This window comes from Salvia hispanica, chromosome 4, assembly GCF_029641045.1.
Source record: "Salvia hispanica isolate PSC_SH4W2 chromosome 4, Shi_PSC_v1, whole genome shotgun sequence".
Taxonomy (NCBI): domain Eukaryota; kingdom Viridiplantae; phylum Streptophyta; class Magnoliopsida; order Lamiales; family Lamiaceae; genus Salvia; species Salvia hispanica.
In genome coordinates, this window is record NC_142695.1 from 42495980 (window position 1) to 42509938 (window position 13959).

The following is a 13959-nucleotide window of genomic DNA, read 5'->3' on the forward strand; positions in this document are numbered from 1 at the left end:
ATGCCCCAGTCTGCGGTGCCACAACCAAGCTTCCCGGTTTGTATATCCGTGAGCAAGCATTGCGGTGCCACCTTGTTGAACAATCTCATCCACATAATAGAGACCTTGACGCTCAGTGCCACGCCCAATTATCCTCCTCATCTTGATATCCTGTAATACGCAGAAATTTGGATGCATCAGTAATGTATAGTTTAATTGTTTCGTAACATGGCAGACATGAGTTTATGGGATAATTTGGGCACATATAGACAACTTTTTAGTTTTAAGGTCGGAGAAATTTCAACGGTTCCACTCCCACTAACAACAGTTAATTCCCCATCAGCAGTTTGTATATGGCCTTTTTTTTGCTCCATCAAATTCAGAAAAATCATCTCTATCATATGACATAGTATCAGTCGCCCCACAATAAAAAAATCCATCCACTTTCCTTAGAATCTGTTCTACTTTGGGCAATACAAGCAATCGGGATATTCTCCAAAGGTGAAAAACGATTTGGGCTAAGGAAAGTTTTTTCAGCTAATTTAGGGGTTTTATCTCGAAATTCATTATTTTGGGGTTCAGATTGAATACTCTTAGGCCATGTTTGGTTGCCAGGATTCTGTTTGGGAAAGTAATCTGATTCCTTAAATTTTAAATTCTTGTGTTTGTTTCAGTTTTTAATCAAACTGGGAAAGTAATCAGAATCCGAGAACAAAGAAAGTTAGTACAACTTTTCAGGATTGTGAGTCCTAACTTTTCTTAGGTATTCTTTTTCCCAGTTTTAGGATTCTTACATATTTAAGCAATATAGTATAGTTTTATTAATAATAATAACATAATAATAATAATAAGAATAATAATAATAATAATAATGTTTTTAAAATAATTTAAAATTATAAATCATACTTAATTTCACTATATTAAATAACTATAATTAAAATTATCATAATTATAACTATATTTTATAATAATTCATAATAGTAATAATTTATTAAATAATTAAAATATAATTATATAATATAAATCTTATAATAAATAATAACTATTTTATTTTATAAATTAACAATTAATCAATAAAGTCATAGTGCAATTTTAATTTATAAAATTTATTCAATTATAATATCCGTAAATATTATAATTATTATATTTATTATAATAATAAATGAGTATTGTATTATAATACTCCATGTAACTATAATTATAATTATATTATTATATATTATGATGGATAATCCATGTTTAAACTATCAATCGTAATAATAAATATAATAATATAATTATTATTATATTTATTATTTTTTGTAATTAATAATTTATTAAAAAATTTCTAATAGTATTATTTTTTATAATAACTATATTTTTAGTTTGGTGTTTAAATTAAATATAAATTTAAAATCTTGATATTTTCCAAACACAGGAAAGTAAAGTTACTGGGAATCATATTATCGGGATTCATTTTCCTAGGAATCATTTTCCTTGCCAACTTTAATTTCCGGCCAACCAAACATGGCCTTAGAACTACATGGGCTAGAATAAAAATGACTCATGCAGTGGGGTGTTTTTTTAGCATCAATCGAACTTGGAGGACTAAATAGCAAATTAAATTGGGGATTAGGATTTGTCAACCCTAATCCCATACCTCCAATTGAGCCGCCTCCCCGTTTCCGGCTGCCTCGCCGGCTCTGCCGCCTCCGCCCTGCTGCTGGCCGGTGTCCCCTGTTTACCCACGGGCGACGGCGACCTCCCGGTCTTGCGGAAATAGTCCACCGCCTCCATCCTTCATCCCGATTGCCAACCGTGCCTTTGCCTTTTGATTCTCATCCCACCACTCCGGGAACCCGACGAGGAGAAGCACGTTTCTCTGGTATGTTTGTTCTTTCCACAGTGTGAGCACCACATCTTTGATTTGTCGGGTTTAAATCCTCGGCAGTTGGGTGGTTGTGCGGCGGCTCGTGGTGGTGGCTGGTTCGGCCGTTGTTGAGGTTGGTTTCAGACGGCAAATCCGAGTCCAATTTGGCCGATGATGAGTCGCCGTTGATTGCACCAGTCTAGTGGTCAGGGTTCTTGCGCTGTGCGGCTTCTCTTTTCACCATCCCGTACGCAGTCTCGGCTGAGGGCAACGGGACCTCTTTGAGAATGTCCCTCCAGATTCCGTCGTATATCGGGTTGAGTCATGTCTGAAATTTGAATAGGCGTCTGGTTCCTACACATGTTCGAAGTTGGCTGATTCCCTTGTCGAAGCTCGATCGGCTGATATTGGCACCGGTCGATCTCAATCCAGACTCTGTGAAGTTGTCGCCAGTACGTCTTGAGCCCCTGTTTTCCTTCGACGACTGAAGTGTCTTTCTTTCAGGTACATTCCTCGGGTTTTCGTATGTAATTTGGAGTGTATCCAACTGCTCAGGAAGAGATTCCCGACCCAGATGATTCGTTGGTACGACAACCGAGACCTGGCTTCAAACAAGTTTCCTCAACCCACTTCTACTGATTAGTATAATGGAGGTAAGGGTCGAATCCCACGAGGATGGACACGTTTTGATAACTGCAGTGACTTTCCTGGGTGTTTTTGGTTAGCTACCACGCTTGGGTTGAGATTTTACCTAGACAAGAAATAAAGGTGGTACTCTGCTGACTAGTAGGCGTGAAAATAACAGGCATGTGGTGGTGTTCGTGAAGGTAGGGGACAAGGTGTCTCAGAGACATATGGGAAGTAGACAGTTACTAAAAGAGGAAAATTAGACAACAAGGTATATCTGGTGGCTGGGGGCTCTCTGACAGGTCTGGATAGTACAACTGAAAAAGTAGGGAACAAAAGCAAAAGTAACTTAAAGGTAAAAGTGGTCCAACTAAAGTTGATTTTGACGTTTTCTTCTTCACCAAGTATTGACAAAAAAATCATATGAACACAAACACCATAACTAACTTCAAATTCATGAATACAAACTCAAGATCCATCGATTAAAATGTTTAAACTTAAATTAAACGGTGAAACTGCAACTTTACTTCTACTGACTGACATGCAAGATGGTAATCACGGCGTAGAAAAGAAACTCGTGCACGAAAACTTAACTAAACATAGCTACAACTTCGAATCAGCAACTCCAGATAAGAAAGCACTCAGAAATTAAAAGCAATAACTAGATCTAACTTTCCTAGGCAGAATGAAGCAAACTCGAACCAAAGCGACATGCGAAATAGAAACTTCATAACGTAAATGTTGGAAAATAACAAAGTACTTCAAAAGGCAACAACGATGAGTGTTTGCAACAAAACCAACGATAAAAACAAGTAAAGATTAAACTAGAAAGTAAGGTAACGATTGTTTTGCCACTCCGGGCGATGATACTACTACACTACTGCGATAACTGGCTGGAACGGCGGACTGATGACTTATCCGGCAGACTCTTGGACGTCAAGTGATCATGGCTGTGGCGAGGAACGAGAGATTGGATAATGCTGAAGGAACTGATCTTCAAGAGAGAATTCTAACTAAGTGTGGTGGCTGGACTCAAAGGCGAACTCCTTCTCTCTCTCCAAGTGGCTTCTTTTATAGGGAGGCTTGCCCTTGCTTTTATGGTAGACTCCCTTCAAGTTTTGACTTTTATGCCCTTGTTAATGATCATCCCAGCTATCCTTCTTCTCCATCTCGAGCCTTTCTCTGGCATACATCCTGGTCAGTATTGCACCCTTCTAGCGCCTTTTTCACTTGCGTCCCCTGAATCGTCTCCTACTGACTTGGATCCTTTAATCCTGCACACTTGAGCAACTGTTTTGCAGATAATACATGCATTTCACGACATACTGACCAGTAACCAAGGCTCAGAATACGACTTATCAACGACCCTGCACGCCTTCTCCTCCAAATCATATAGCAAATATGGATCTGTCGTGCTTTCAAAAGTGGTTTGTAGGCTCTCCCATAGAGCATGTGCAGTCTGATGGTGTGCGAAATCGACAACGATTTCGGTCTCAACGTTGTCAATGATCCATGAGAATACGATCATATCGGCTTCCTCACAACTTGAGTAGCCTCGGATTCCTGGTTCCGGTGGAGGCAGTGTACCGGTGATATATCGGTTTGCCTGCCCGTCTCCCTACAATTGCTACTCTCATCAACCGTTTCCACAGGGAGTAATTCGTCTCGTTAAGTTTAACGGCTAGAGTAACATTCTTGTTCATCTTTAATCGTCCATCCTCAATGTTGTCTGGTTTTCATTCCTCCTCCCTGTCTGACATTTTTGGTGTAGATTGCAGGTTCGCCTTCTTGGCCGAGAAAGGTTTCTAGGCTATGATGATATTTTCCGAGCCTTTGCTCTTATACCATGTTGAAAGATCGGTATTGTATTCATTCAACTCAATTGTGATTATCGTATACACGCCTCTCTTAAGTAGGCAAAGAATTACATAGAGATGGCAAGATTTGCCCTAATACTTATTACCTAATTACTGTGATTCTACAATCTTTTCACCCATAATTAATCTTTTCTCTACTTACATATTTTTCCTTTCCATCATCGATAAAGGAACAGGTGATCATAAAAATATTAATGGGAGTTTATAGAAAGAAGGCAAGGGGATTGTTCTTCTCAATGCGCTCCTCAAATCATATGATCACTTTAAAGATGACATGCTGTATGGTAGAGAAAACCGTTACATTGGAGGAAATGCAATAAGGAATTTCATAAGATACCTAAACCAGGGGAGGCTCTATTCATGAAAAATTGATTATCATTTAATTTTTTATCAAAGAGAAAATTTGAGAACATATTTGTAAATTTAGTGTAGTTAATCAATATAAATGCAAATAGGTTGTAAATTTCAATATTTATGTCTAATTTAGAAAAAGATCCCTTATGTTCATGGGGCAAATAGGTCCCCCGGGTGGATCTATCTGTTTTTTGTTGTAAATATTAGGTTACCACACGCAACTCAATTAGTAAGATGATTCCCCTTCAATCAATAGAATATGAGTTCGAGCCATCCCTCTAACTAATAGATCAAAAGTTTGAGTAAGCAGATGAAAAATCATTATTGATTCTATTGTGAAAATAAAAGTAAATAGTCTCTCCAAGAACAGAGAAGCTGGAAAAGTGAGGTAAAACTTAAAAGTCATTTTACTTTGTAGACTTTGATAGAGATATTTCAGTTATAAGCTTTAATAAGATAGTCAGTTTGATATATATATTTTCTTCAACTATCCCAACACCTCTCTTGTCAGAGCAACTACGGACACATGGGTACCACTATACTAAATGAAGTTTATTTCATCTCATTAAATCGCACGTGTTGCTCGATTTTGCTAAAAAATTACTATACAACATTCTAAAAGATGTTGTTTGAGTGAATTGCTATTTTTATCTAACTAATAATATATCTTTATAAATACTAAATTCAATTAATTATAAAAGAATAGCAGTTAAAACCATAAATCACAAACTTAATTTGGAACCTTTTACACTCTAATTTTTTTGGACTAGAATCACTAGATGATTGCGACAAAATATGATTTACAAAACCATTTCAACGTGAAAGCAAACTTAAATCTGGATGTTAATGGACGTATTAATTACAAATCTAGAAAATAGGCCCTCTTAGCAGATCCATTCAAGCCACCGCCTCATCCCGGATAGTGGGCCGGAATATGAGCCCATTACTGGAAAGAAGCTATAGCAAGTTATTAATTTTGAGCCCAATACTGGAAATAAGCTCTAGCAAGTAATATCGAATACCTAAAGGTACCTTTTAAAATAAATTATTTAATAGTGATCCGTGCCTTCCAAATGGACCAGTTATCCAATTTTGAGGCCTTAAAATTAGATAAATTTTAAATACTATTTTTATTTCTCTCTCTCTAGCAAGGTGAGTTTTAAATACCACTAAAAATACTTCAATCACTTTTTGTTTCCATCCTTCTTACTTTATTAATTACGTTTTAAAATTTGTACCGGTTTAAATTTGGTCTATTTGTAGCATACGGAGGAGGCACATTTCATTAATTTTTCAATTTGAGAAATTATTAAAATATTATAGCTCTAGATCGCATTGTACCAGGTCAATTTTATAAATCAGAAGGCTAAATTGTCAAAAAAATCATACTCCCTCCGTCCCAAGATACTAAACTCATATACCATTTTGGAGGTGTACCAACATATTTGATTCATTTTTATTTATGGTAAAAATTTACTTTATTACCAACTCCACTTACACCACTAAACAACACCTCTTAAGTTCCTGTGCCTAAAAGAAGTGAGTCTAATATCTTGGGACGCAGAGAGTAAGTAAACTTGGTCGATTCCATAACTTTTAAAAACAATTAAGTACATTATAATTTTGATATTTTACTTAATGGTCTTGTGTCAAAAAAATTCGGCATGCATGCTATGTGTGTTATTTGGTTACATTAATTGTATAGTAGAACGTGCTAATAATGAGTTAGTGGAATGTTAATATGGGTATTGTGAGAAGCAGAAAGGGAGTCTGAGGGAAAAGAAATAAATTAAGGGTCAAGCGTGAAGAAACAAAGAGTAAGAGGATAATGAACTCCCCCAATTCACTACAAACTCAATGTATTATCACTATCACATAAAATAACTGTAGCCATTCCCCATCACGCAATTATATACACACATCATATAAAAGCCCAAGTTTTCGGATCATAAAAGTCTTGAGTTATGGGAAATTACTGTCGGCATAACACTTCTCTATTATTGGGACACCTTTTCGACCATATGGAGACAAATAATAGTATAGTAATTTGAAAACACCAACACACAAATACACTTTACTTTCAAGTCCAATATTTGAATTGCTTTTGACTACTACTATTTTCTACGATGGCTTATCCATTTGTTTCCTGATACTATGAGAGGAAAATTGCTTAAAAAAAACTTAGTATCTTTTATGGTCAAAAAAACCGAGACGTAATCATTTATGTTAGATAGTTTAAAAAAATAAGTAGTGCTAATCATATCATTTAGGACGCAAAAGAAAGCGTCTCTAATTTAAGGACAAATTAATTTAATCTTTTGTTTTTTAGGACACTTCCATTTGCGCTCTCTAATTTTAATTGGGACACAAACAAGGAGAACGTTTTTGAAGCGTTGACGGTATATTTAGAAACACAAATTAACGTCCTAAATTGTATTAAAAAAAAATTTTAACAGTTTTTTTTTTGTTGTTGTAGCGTAGCGACATCTCAAAATAAATCATCAAAATCATTGAATATTAAGCTACTACTCCCCATTTTCGATCATTTATATATATATATATATATAGGATTGTGATCAATTGAGATTATTTATGCTAATTGAGAAATGAGATGCAATATCAGCCACTCATTTTTATTAAATGAGTGGTCCAGATTTTGCCACACAATAAATATTTTTAGATTAATTTAATATGAAAGGATAGAATGGTAATTTCATGTTTTAATTAGGATTTCATCTTCACGTTCCATAGATAGAACTCCAAACCTTGCTGGCTTTGCTGCTGAAATTCTGCTAGTGATCGCTTTCTGATCAAATCCGACCGCCGGATCTGAGAAGCAGGATCGGTAAGGACTCCAGAGAGCGGCGATCAGTAATTTCATGTTTTAATTAGGGCAGAATGGATGAATCGAGGGAAGCAGCAACAACAGGATGAATTGAGGGAGATTCCGGCGAGGCAAGACTGGGAAATTGATGCCTCGAAATTCGTGGTCAAATCTGTGCTGGCGCGGGGCACTTTTGGCACCGTTCACCGCGGCGTTTATGACGGAGAGGATGTTGCAGGTATGTGTATTAATTTTTTCTTTTTTATTGATCAAGATAAATCAGATTAGGAGATGTTAGAATTTGACTGAATTTTGTGTTGTTTTCAATTCAGCAATGTGGCTAATTGACATGTTTTGGAATGGGAAATCTTTTTGTGAAGATGAAAATAGTCTATGCATTCCATGTGTTTGTTAATTTGTCTCAATATCAGTAGGATACAGCTTGGTGTGAATTTTTTTTTGCCTTGTAGTGCTTGTTGTGATGACTGTAGACTAAGTAGTTGTTTTTCCTTGATCATGATTTGATGAGTTGCTATTAACTTGTGTTTTTGCTATCAACATTTTTATGAGATTTTTGCTTCTGTTGCAACCATATTACCATATTTTTGCAGTAGATGATTCAATTGTATTGGATGTGAACTCATTTGAGAGATTGATTTTCCAATATTTGCTTTTGTTATAGGATTTGAACTTTTTGCAAGCTTAATTGTTGATTTGTTTATGGAATTGGAAGTATTATCAGGAATTGGATGTCAACAAAACTTGGATTTGGGTTGCAGAATTTACCCCAAGAGAAAATGCCTCAACTTGTATAGATAATCAGGAAGAGGGATGAGCATTTGGCACAGGATGGCGATGAAATTGAGCTTGATATTGAGGCTCTTGATACGGAAACGTTGTGGGAATTTGATCGGTTTGTGACCAATTGGAAGAAGATGGTGAGCAAGACAAAGCGACAAGCGTTGATGATGAACAACAATCCAGCTGCTGGAGTTTCTATTCCCTCCAGTCTTGTTACTGATGCTGATGTGGTAAGTTAAATTTGCATCAAGATTTTTGTCTTTTTTGTGGTATTTTCACTGTTTATTCATGTTGCTGGTAATGTTGTGTAGGGCGCATTGAGCGACAAGAATGATGATTGTGGCAAGATGATGAAAGAAAATGATGAAGAAGATGTAGATATTGATGACGATATGCCAGCAGCGAGCTTCCCTGCTGTGGTGGAGATTGAGATTGAGAGAGAAGGTGTTGTTGGGCAGGAGAATGATGGTGTTGTTGGACAGGAGAATGATGGTAGAGGCAATGCCAGCAGTAGCTCAAGCAGTTCTGGCAGCTCAAGTAGCGATTCGTCATCCTCGAGTGGTATTGATACTGATTCTTCTTGCGTTTCTACATTGTGTTGTGGGTGAAAGTATGGAAAACAGAAACAGAAACAGATGTTCATTCGTTTGAGCTTGCTTTTTACAGATTCTGATTTAGGGAGTTCCTCTGGTAGTGAGTCCGATGCAGATGATTGACCAATTTGATGATTGAACTTTTATTTGATGATTGAATTGGATGTATGGCAGTTTTGTTGCTTTTTCTTGCCTGTTAACTGTTAACTAACTGTGATATCTCAACTTTGTTTTAGTTCATTTGATATTTTAGCTATTGATATGTGAATTATAAGTGTTATTTTTTAGTTGTTGACATTCGATATTCTCGGTATTGATATGTCAATTGTAAGTGTTATTTTTTAGTTGTTGACATTTTAATACGAGTTGTTGACATTCGATATTTTCGGTATTGATATGTCAATTATAAGTGTTATTTGTTAGTTGTTGACATTTTAATACGAGTCGTTGACATTCGATATTCTCGATATTGAAGAAATGTTAAATGTACAAATTTTTTATTGTTGTTGGATGATTTATCAAGTATGAAAGGAACGGAAAATACGTAAAGAATTCTGCTTTTGAGGCAAATGTTACGTGTCTCTCTCTTTTATTTCTCCAAATTAAAGCATGAAATATTTTGCACTCTGGTTGTTTGGTAATATTTCTCATTTGAAAATTAGTTGCTAAGATTTAGTTATCTCCCTTTTTTAATATCAACTATGCATGTCAACTACCTATATAATCTATGTCAACTACGTATACAATTAATAACATTTGTTGTTGACATCGTGGTTCCCATAAATAACATTTGTTGTTGACATCGTAGTTGACATATTGTCTCCGTAGTTGACATCGCGAAAATGACAATTATGCCCCCTAGCTGACATAATGTTTGAGTAGTTGACATTACGCGAAAATTGTGAATGAGTGGCTGAAAATGCATCTCATTTCTCAATTAAGCTAAAAAATCTCAACCTAACAAGACCCGCTGTTGATATTTGATTTTGCTCTCTATTGACATCTATTGTATGATTTTGTTTTTTTTAATTTTAAGATTTGTTTTCTAAGTTGTACACACTTTATACAAGCTGTTGACATTTGGTTATAAGTTGTTGACATTTCAATACAAGTTGGAGTCAGACTTGCCTCCGTGCTACTCGCTGATGAGGGCGTCCAGGCTGCCCCAGTCCTGCCTGGAGGGGTAATTACAATTACAATTCATGTTTTTAAGGTTAATTATAATTAAAAATTATGTCAACTATATATACTAGCCATGTCAACAACTAATATAATTATGTCAACTATGGTGCATATCGTGTCAACGGTACGTACAAGTCATGTCAACTACGGTACATATCGTATCTACTACACGTACAAACCATGTCAACTATGTTACATACTATGTCAACTACACGTACAAGCCATGTCAACTATACATAGAAACCATGTCAACAACAATTATAAGTCATGTCATCTACACGTACAAGCCATGTCAACAACAATCAGAGTTGTTTTTTAGTTGTTAACATATACTAAAAGTTATTGACATTATCTTATTAGTTGTTGATATTTGATTCTGCTCTCTAATGACATCTATCTTATAATTTTCTTTATTAATTATAATATTTGTTTTCTGAGTTGTTGACACTTTATAATTATGTCAACTATGGTGCATATCGTGTCAACGACACATATAAGTCATGTCAACTACGGTACATATCGTGTCAACTACACGTACAAGCCATGTCAACTATGTTACATACTATGTCAACTACACATAGAAACCATGTCAACAACAATTATAAGTCATGTCATCTACACGTACAAGCCATGTCAACAACAATCAGAGTTGTTTTTTAGTTGTTAACATATACTAAAAGTTATTGACATTATCTTATTAGTTGTTGATATTTGATTCTGCTCTCTAATGACATCTATCTTATAATTTTCTTTATTAATTATAATATTTGTTTTCTGAGTTGTTGACACTTTATAATTAGGCAAAACACATTCTTAGATCCTTATACTTTAATCAAAATGTTCATTAGGTCCTCGTACAATTTTTTCGTTTTAATAGGTCCTTATACCTTTCTCATAAATTTTATCACATCCTCGTACAATTTTTTCGTTTTAATAGGTCATTATACTTTGATTATAAATTTTATTAGGTCCTTATACAATTTTTTATTTTAAGATATTTTTTTACTTTTATATTAGATGATAATTTATATTTAATTAATTAATTTTAATGAACCTTTTAATTTTTTAATTTAACTTTTCTTATGATTATAAATATTCAGGGAAACGTATCTTTCAATATAAATATAAATAATCAATTGAAAATTCGGATAGTTATTTTATAAAAAAAACTTTGATTTTAATATTCAATCATCACGGTTAATCTTTTTATTATTCTCTACAACTTATTGAGATTGTTGGATAACAAGATGATATTATCTTTATAGACTATGCTAAGTTAAATAATGGAATATTAAAAAGTTCATTAAGTTTAATTAAATTTAGATTATTATCCAAGATAAATGTAAAAAAAGTCCCTAGAATAAAAGACTGTACAAGGACCTAATGAAAGTTATGATAAAAGTATAAGGACCTACTAAAACGAAAAATCGTACGAGGACCTGATAAATATATTGTGAAAAGTATAAGGACCTATTAAGACGAAAAAACTGTACAAGGACTTAACTAACATTTTGACTAAAGTATAAGGACCTAAGAATGTATTTCGCCTTATAATTATGTCAACTATGGTGCATATCGTGTTAACGACACATATAAGTCATGTCAACTACGGTACATATCGTGTCAACTACACGTACAAGCCATGTCAACTATGTTACATACTATGTCAACTACACATAGAACCATGTTAACAACAATTATAAGTCATGTTAACAACAATTATAAGCCATGTCAACTACACATAGAAACCATGTCAACAACAATTATAACCAAATGTCAACTACACTTTCAAGCCATGTCAACAACAATTCAGTCATTTTTTAAAAACAATATACTATTTAATCTTAGTTTTAGTTATTTTATTTTAACAATATTCTCTACTTTCTCTTTCCTTTTCTCCTGTTGTTTTTCTTTGTTCGTTTCAACTTGTGCGTCATCCATTGGGCTTGCAGCTGGTGGTGAGATAGGAGAGGCTGATTCATTGGCTCACCCCTTTAGGATCATAACCTGGCGATGTAGGGATATTTTCTCTGTTTCTTTCTTCTGCATACTGCTTGTAAATTAGTTCTACAATATTAGTTTATAAACTGTAGGAGTAATCTAATGTCAACTCAGAGAAACATATGTAAACAAAATGATGTACTTACTTCATCAAAGAAATGTCCAAATTTAAAAGTTGGAAATTCGGTCAAATCTTCAAGAACTTCCTTTTCTTTTTCAGCAATAACTATTGATTCAGATATTGTTTTCCAGTGATCAAAAGTATCATGCTTGTCTTGAAGGAACGTCTTGGACAAATGAAGAAACTTGTCGGCCACAGATTCAAGTGAAGTCGTTTGGCTTCCAAGTGCATATCAACTCAAGCAGTTGCATCAAGAAGCAAAACACATATGATGACTGGTGTGGGGGAGGGGTATTGATTGACAAGAGAAACCTCATATACTTATTCAGAGACAATAAAATTACAAAATCCACTGGATAAAAAACAGGCATAAAACACCAAAATATGATTACACATCATCCCTAAGACCCTAACTGTTGGGAACATCCATGAATTGACACTTGAGGAGATTCTAGTAAAGATTGAAAAGACTTACAGCTATGCCACATGCAATGAGTCCAGGATTCTCCCTGTCATCCATACGGACACATAGCAGTAGAAAAGCTCCTATATACCAGGGGATTGCACCCAGAAAGAAACTAGTAATAAACCTAGCAAAAAAGCAGCAAAATCAGAGAAGTTCCTATTTCACTGAACAAGATGGTAAATCATTCAACTATCATGAAACTATCAGCTGCACCGCATACATTATCTCTTAAGAAAAGCATTTTTGAAATAATTAAGTAGACAATGACTGCTAGATAAACTTACAAGAGCCATCCAAGACCAACACCAAAACAGGGGAGTCGTTCCTCCCTAAAAGGTCCATGAGCAACAACATGACCCAGAAACATTTATATGTTTTCTACAGTCATCCTAACAGCCATTCAAACAAGCATACACTATGTCAATATAATTATGTCAACACCTATTCAAACAAGCATACACTACTACTGTCAACAGTATATTATTATAGCTATGTCAATAGCTAGTATATAAAATGTCAATAATCTTAAAATTTTTAAAATCAAACAGAATAAATCAATATCAATTATACACGATATCATGTCAATAAGAAGTATACCCTGTTGACAACAAGTGCATGCATGTTATTACGATTATGTCAATAGATAAAGTACATAATAAATCTATGTCAATAACAAGTGTACCCTATCGACAGCAAGTGCATGTATATTCTTAAAATTATGTCAATAGATAAAGTACATAATAAATCAATGTCAATAACAAGTATATCTCATATATAGCAAACACAATTATCTGGTTACTATTATGTCAATTTGACTATGTCAACAACGATTCTAATAAGTATACACTATGTCAATAACAAGTATATCATGATTAAAGCAAACATAATTATCTTATTACTTTTATATCAATTGTTAAAGTTTATAATGTCAACAACAATCCAAATAAGCATACACTATGTCAACAGTATACAATATCATCTCAATGACAAGTATATGCTGTTTATAGAAAACACAAGTCTATTATCATAACTATGTCAATAGCTATTGTATGAAATGTCAATAATCTTAAAAATTTAAACAAATCCTTAACTGGAAGCAGATGCATGTTCTCTTTTGTTTTTTCCAGCAGCCTTGTTGATTTCCCCCTCTTCCGAATCTACCATCGCTAATCAACAATAAAAAATCAGCAGAAATCGAATTCAGAAGAAAACAAATCCAGATCTGTTTTAATACACTAAAATCGAAGCAATATACTTAAAATTTGAATCAATTTCTTAACCTGAA

At 34.3% G+C, this 13959-nt stretch overlaps 1 pseudogene; it reads left to right on the plus strand.

Annotated features, from left to right (window-relative positions):
• The first annotated feature begins 7588 nt into the window (after positions 1–7588).
• Positions 7589–9027, plus strand: LOC125195173 (uncharacterized; annotated as a pseudogene).
• The last annotated feature ends 4932 nt before the right edge of the window (positions 9028–13959 follow it).